Source organism: Epinephelus moara, chromosome 17, assembly GCF_006386435.1.
Source record: "Epinephelus moara isolate mb chromosome 17, YSFRI_EMoa_1.0, whole genome shotgun sequence".
NCBI classification, from domain to species: domain Eukaryota; kingdom Metazoa; phylum Chordata; class Actinopteri; order Perciformes; family Serranidae; genus Epinephelus; species Epinephelus moara.
In genome coordinates, this window is record NC_065522.1 from 33,034,855 (window position 1) to 33,042,096 (window position 7,242).

Consider the following 7,242-nt stretch of genomic DNA (forward strand, 5'->3'; position numbering starts at 1 on the left):
ATCACTACGGACGAGCAGTATGGAGATATTTTGTGGTTTCAGTTATGTGTTTTTGGACGTTTGAATCTGGGGCGCCGTCAGCCTCCATTAGGTGGAGTTGTGTTGCTACCGCCTCTCCCCTTGGATCTCTGCAAGTGATGTGAGGACTCTAAAACTTCACCTGAGCCTCCCTCAGCATATGGGTGAGTAGATGATGGCTGACTTTACATTTCTGGGTGCACTATCCCTTTAATAGAGACAGTTTCAAACACAAATCAGCTTCACTATAACTCGCAGCATTCACAGACAAACACTTGTCTTTATCTGGACACGTTTTCCCCTCAAACACAACATGCTAACATTATTAGCACAAGCCTATGGCATTTTACATTGCATAAATTAGCCTAGCGGCTAGCAGAGTTTTCCTTTACTCATATGAAGTCAGGATAAATCACACACAGAAGTCTTGGGATGCTGTTGTGTGTGGAGGCTTTACTGTCTTCACATTTTATTGTTTCTTATCTGTGAAATGGTTTATGGCTTTAAACACGGCACCGGAGGTCTGCTGTGCATTGTCGTGACATTTCTGGAGAGGTGCATGTCAGGCTACAGCCTATGTGGAGGCTCAGGGTACAGATCTACGCACAGTGTTAGTGTGATGCAGAAGTATAAATCCCACTTTAGTCAGAACAAGTCCGTCACTCCTCTTTTTCCTGGCTGCACATTTTTCTTACTCTCTGGATGTTTCTTTGGTCTTTAAAGTGTTTGGACTTTAGAGAAACACATTGCAGCTGCCGTATCTTCTTACTGTCATGTTTGATCCCAGTGAGGTAAAGATGTGACGTGCTGTTGCAGGAGGATTCAGCGGTGAGGGAAGCATCTGAGGACGAGGAGGAGGAAAGGCAGGCCTGTCTCTATTATGATTACACCTCCACATATTTCCCCAAACACACAGTCCATCTGTTTGTTTCTACTCTGTGCTAAATGTAATCTCAGTCCGACGATCAGCCGCTCGGCTTCTCCTCTCTATCACCTCTGATTCTGAAAACTAAACACAACAAAGGCAGACGCTGCTCAGATCCCACAGAAAGACATTCATCTGATAAAATATGTTTTCTTGACCTCTGGTAAATGTCAGTGTCCTCCTCCTCTCCTCCTCTCTGGCTTTATTTTCCTTCAGTCACCTCAAAGTACCCACAAGGCATCACATCCATACTTCAGATATCAATGTTGAAACAAACCTGCCGTCAGATCTCCGCTGTCTTTCATTGTTTTGTGTCAGTTTAATATATTTTTCAAAGCAAACTCTTGTCCATTTGAGAACAAAGTCTGCCAGAATTTTCATTCAAAGACACATGAGATTGTTTCCTCCGTAACAACTGAACTGATCGTCTCCTCGGTGAACGTGTTTAGGCTGAAACGTAAAGTTGTTGGACCGTCGTACACAGCTCTGTTGGAGTGAACAACACAGAAAGTATGAAGTGTCCAAAGGATGGAGAGATTAAAAGACGAGCTTTTCCACTACATTAAAATCTGATTTCCATTTTCCTTTCATCCTCCCATTACACCACTCGTCTCCTGAGAGGGCTAAAAACAGAGAGACGACGAAGGAGGAGGAGGAGGACTTATCTATCTTCTTCTTCTTTCAGAGGAATGTTTGTGGCGACTCATCTCCTTTCATGTTTGTGTTGACCTGAGTTATGTGAGGGGAGGAAGAGAGACCACGAAGTGTCCGTCCAGTCGACGGTCAGCCTCCTGAGAGAGTCGACATCGATCAACACAAACAAATCTTAAAGTAAGAAACAGAGAGCGGGATATTTCTCACCATGTCTCTTAATTCACTCGACCCACCTCACACTTCAGAAATATGAGGATGAAGGAAAAAAGAGGGAAGATTAAAAATGTTTTTACACCAGACCGAGTTCTTGTTCTCGTTTTAGTCGAATGTAAACCACGTTCATCGAGGAAACAGACCAAGCAAAGAGAGAACTCCATTAGATGTGTTTCTGTTGCCTCATTCGATGGTTTCCTTGTCGTGCTTTCACATAACAATCCTGTGGAAAATAAATAAATATCGGGAAATTACCAGTAAAACAATTTTAATGAGATGTGTCGGTCTCATTAAAACACAGAGATCCTGGGAGTTTATCAAGGTTAGTTTCAATTCTGCAATAAAAATGAATTCATTAAAAACAAATTCAAAAAAGAATAAATAAAACATCCAGTAATTCAAAAGATGTAATAAATTACTTTCAAGATCCTGAGACTTTTATCACCCTTAAATTCAACAATTACAATCTACTCATGAAAAACAAATGAAGTAGAAAATAAAGACAGAATAAATTAAACAAGTTTGAATCGATAAAAAATAAATTTAATAAATGATCCTGGGACTTTCTGGGAAATTCTGCAATTAAAAATTTAAAACATTAAAATCAAACGAATAAAAAACAGAATAAATGAATAAAAACTAAAGTAAATGAATTGAAAGATTCTGGGATTTTTATAAACTTTAAATTTGGCAAGTTTAAATATTACAAAAGTTGATTTATTAAACAATTAATTAATATAAAAAGAATAAATAAAACATACAGACAAAAATATGTAAATGAATTTAAAGATCTAGGAACTTGTATCAACTTTAACTTGAAAAGTTTAAATTCTAAAATTAAAAACTCACCAATTAGAAACAAATGAATAAAGATAAATAAAACATGCATGAATAAAAAAGATCCGGGGACTCGGACTACTTTAAATTCTGTAATATTTATTAATGTATTAAAAACAAATGAAAATAAACCGAATGAATGAAACATACAGGAATGATTCTATAATATATAAATTAGAGGAATCTGTAACTTTTATCAACTTTAAATTTGACATGTTTAAATTCTGCACATTACACAAGTATAAATTGGACACTTAAGGTGCTGAGTATTTAGGTGCCATATATTTAAACTGGGCTACTTTAAATCCAACAAGTTTAAATTTTACAATCAAAAGAAAAGAATGAAAAAACGAAATTTATTAAAAATACGTGCTGGATATTTTTTGATGCTGATTTTAAAAGAATATTTAGATGGCATTTATTTAAATGTTAATACATTTAATCCAACAGCAGAGATCACCCAGAAGGTTTCAAAATGACATTCAGACTTTTTTAATTCATTTTTTTAAAACCAACGACATGCACAGGAAATAGTTGAGAAAGTAAAATATGAGAAGTCCAACTACTTGAAAGAGTTTTAAAGAGTTTTAGTTTGGTGATTGAGAGCCGGAGAGGAGGAGGATGTTTCTTTATCAGAGGCAGAGCAGACTCACTGAAGTCACAGACATGGTTTTATTTTAAAGGCTAAATAAGAACAAACATTATAAATGTTACATTCACACTTTAATTGGATGAATCGGAGAGTTTGGAGGAAAATGAAGTGACTCAGGTTTGAGGGGTGAAGTGGTTTTATTGATCTGTTTGAAGGAACTGGTTTAATGGTTTTTCTTTATGTTCATGTTTATTGATTTCAGACTGATGAGTGTTCAGGTAAATGTTTCTGTGTATATTTATACTATCACTGTTTGAACAGTTTTACAGTCAGTCAGAGTGTTTTATGATCCTTCAGTTCGCTCTGTTTCAGTGCTGATTTAAAGTTCAGTGTGTGTGTGTGTGTGTAGAGTTGTGCTTGTAGCTCCTCAGCACGTCTCTCAGGTGTCATTTATTAAAAACACATTTCTGTTTGTTGAATTAATTTCGAGAGTTTAAAAGTACAGAGATTCTTACATCTACATTTTCCTTTTGTCCCTGATGTTTTTTATTCAGTGAACAAATTCAAAAACACAGCGATTTTCTTTTCATGTGTTTTTAATCTAAAACTGTGTATTCAGATTACTGATGCTAATTAATAATTAAAGGAAACAGAATAATTACAACAACAGTATTTTAACAAAAGGCCTTTTATCCAACAATCCACAAAACAAAAAATCAGGAAATCATCACTAAAAGAATGATCTGTAAATAAATGTCACCCTATTTATTTAAACTTTAGTGTCACGCCCACTTTAAATTAAAAAACAAAGAATGAAGAGTTTGATTTCAAAATAAGAGCTCAGCGCTGAATTTATTGTTAGAGTGAATCTGTTTCTGTCAGTGATGAAAGGGAAGGAGCAACGTTCAAAACATTCAGTGTTCAGAAATAAATGTAATGGTTTAAAAGTGTGTGTTTGTTGTAGTGTTGTGAGTGAGTGAAGGAGTGAGTGGAGCGAGTGGAGTGAGGGGAGCGAAGGAGTGAGGGAGTGAGTGGAGCGAGTGGAGTGAGGGGAGTGAAAGAGTGAGGGAGCGAGTGGAGTGAGGGGAGTGAAGGAGTGAGTGGAGTGAGTGGCATGAAGTGAGTGGAGTGAAGGGAGTGAAGGAGTGAGTGGAGTGAGGGAGTGAGTGGCATGAAGTGAGTGGAGTGAAGGGAGTGAAGGAGTGACTGGAGTGAGGGAGTGAGTGGAGTGAGACAGTGAGTGAGTGACTGGAGTGAGGGAGTGAGTGGCATGAAGTGAGTGGAGTGAATGGAGTGAGTGAGTGACTGGAGTGAGGGAGTGAGTGGAGTGAGACAGTGAGTGAGTGACTGGAGTGAGGGAGTGAGTGGCATGGAGTGAGTGAGTGAGGGGAGAGGAGTGAGGGAGTGGAGTGAGTGAGGGAGTGAGTGGAGTGAGGGGAGAGGAGTTGAGTGGAGGGAGTGAGGGGAGTGAGGGAGTGAGGGGAGGGGGGTTGAGTGGAGTGAGTGGCATGGAGTGAGTGAGTGAGTGGTGTGAGTGGAGTGGCGTGGAGTGAGTGGCGTGAATGGAGTGAGTGAGTGGCATGAAGTGAGTGGAGTGAATGGAGTGAGTGGAGTGAGTGGCATGGAGTGAGTGGAATGGAGTGAGTGGAGTGAATGGAGTGAGTGGCATGGAGTGGAGTGAGGGAGGGAGGGAGGGAGGGAGGGAGGAAGAAATAAAGAGAAAGGAACAAAAAAGAGCAAAATAAATCGAAGAAAGGAAATAAAGGAAGAGGGTGAAGAAGGAATAAGACGGAGAAGAGGGCAAAGGAAAGGGAAGAGGATGAAGGAAGAAGAAGGAAAAGGAGAAGGAAAAGGAAGGAAGAAGAGGAAAGGAAGGAAGGAACAAGGAGAAAGAGGAAGAGGTAGGAGGGATGGGGAGGAAGAAGCAAATGAGAACGAAAAAGAAGGAAGGAGAAGGAAGGAAGGAATATGAGTGAAGAAAAGGGAAGTAGGAAAGGATGGAAAGGGAAGAAGAAGCAAAAAAGATGGGGAGAAAAGAAGAATGGCAAAGGAGGAAAGGAAGGAAGAGGGAGGATAAGGAAAGAAAGGATGGAAGGAAGAAAGAGGAAGGAGGGAAGATGAGTAAAGACAAAATGGAAGAAGGAACAAAGGAAGAAAGGATGAACAAGACAAAACAAGGAAGGAAAGGAGGACAGAAGAGGAAGGATGAAGATGGAAAAAGAATGGAATAAGAACCAAGTAAGAGAGGTAAGAAGAAGGGATGAAGGAAGAAAGACAGGAAGTTAGGAAGAAAGAAGGAAAGAAGATGAGTAAAGGAAGAGGAAGGATGGAAGGAGTCAGATAAAGAGCTCACATCCATCATGAGATCAGAGAGAAGCTGATGGTGAGTGTTCAGTGTGTGTGTGTGTGTGTGTGTGTGTGTGTGTGTGTGTGTGTGCGCTCTGACTGATCTCTTCCTTCTCTGACAGACGTTGCAGCTGAACCTGTGGGAGGAGCTTCTCACTCACCTCATCTCTCCAGAGGGAAGGAGACGACAGGTACGTGGACACGTGACGATCACACCTGTATTTACCTGCAGACACATCATCATTAGTGACGTGCAACACTGACGATGATCCACTTCCTGTCCTCACACGGACCCTGTGGGGGGGGGGGGGGTAACAGATATTAATTAATAAAGATGGAGGTGATGTAAATGCATGTGAAATGAAAAATGTAGTGATTAATTATCAATTCATTTTAATAATTAAAAGCAGAGACATGTTTAATTATTTTCACAGTCTTACATTCATCATTTATCGTTTACACCACAAATCTGCTGTTTAACAGAGGCTTCAAGGCTCCGAGAAAAAAAGTTCAAGTAATGAAAATGCTTCTGAGTTAACGAGTTGGTTTTTGATTGACGTTTGGGCCGGAGTAATAAAAGTAGCTTTGAATGATAAATGTCAGTTTGATGATGTGATTGATGAATGGAAGAAAACTGAAACAAATCACTACATAATTTATCACTACGTTTTTCATTTCGGGCGACACGGTGGTTTAGTCGTTAGCACTGTCAAATGACACTGACATTGGTATGTAGCTACATGTAGCAGTGCACTTGCAGCCGGGGATTGACTGTGTATAGAGGCACTTCTTCCCATTTAAATTCACTAATAAAAGCTTTTAGACACAACTGGAAATCTTAAGCAAGAATGTGATATGAAATCGGAGAGATATTAACAACATTTGGCAACCACGATGACATATGTCCATGTCATTAGCTTGTAGCTACATGTAGCAGTGTACTTGCAGCTGGGGAATGACTCTCTCATTAAGATATATCGATGAAAGCTTCTAAACACAACAAGACATGCTCCAGCAGTAATATGATCTGAAATTGGGGAGAAGTTAACAACAAACCACAGTTTTCTGATGTTAGCATTTAGCTACATGTAGCAGTGTATTTCAAGCTGGAGAATTACTTTGTACAGTGGTATTTTCTCCTGTTAAAACTTAACAATTACAATTTCTAGACACTACCAGACATGTTCCAGCAGGAATAGGATCTTAATAAATTAACAACACTTGCAACCAAGATTACACACTTCCCTGACATTAGCATGTAGCTACATGTAGCAGCTGGGGGAATGACTATGTGTAGAGGCAGTTTCTCTCATTAAAGTTTATCAGTACAAGCTTCTAAACACAAAAAGACATGTTCCAGCAGAAATATGATCAGAAACAGGGAGAAATTAACAACATTGGCAACCAAAACCACGCTTTCCTTTTGTTAGCTTGCAGCTACATGTAGCAGTGTACTCGCAGCTAGGAAATGACCAACGGCCTATTGATGCTTTATTTCATGAAAAATAATCAGTAAAAGCTTGTAGACAGAAGTATGCATGCTCCAGCAGGAATATCATCCAAAACCAGGGAGATTATAACAACACTGGCAACCAAGATTATGTTTCCCGGACATTAGCATGTAGCTACATGTAGCTGTGTACATGCAGCTAGGGAC

General features: G+C 39.4%; 1 protein-coding gene across 1 annotated transcript in view; it reads left to right on the forward strand.

Annotated features, from left to right (window-relative positions):
• The window catches only part of rbm46 (RNA binding motif protein 46), a 34,706-nt gene extending 32,030 nt beyond the window's left edge, over positions 1-2,676 (forward strand). The window contains exon 11 of the mRNA XM_050066394.1: positions 835-2,676. The gene's annotated coding sequence lies outside the window, so the exon portion shown is untranslated. The remainder of the gene's footprint in view (positions 1-834) is intronic.
• The last annotated feature ends 4,566 nt before the right edge of the window (positions 2,677-7,242 follow it).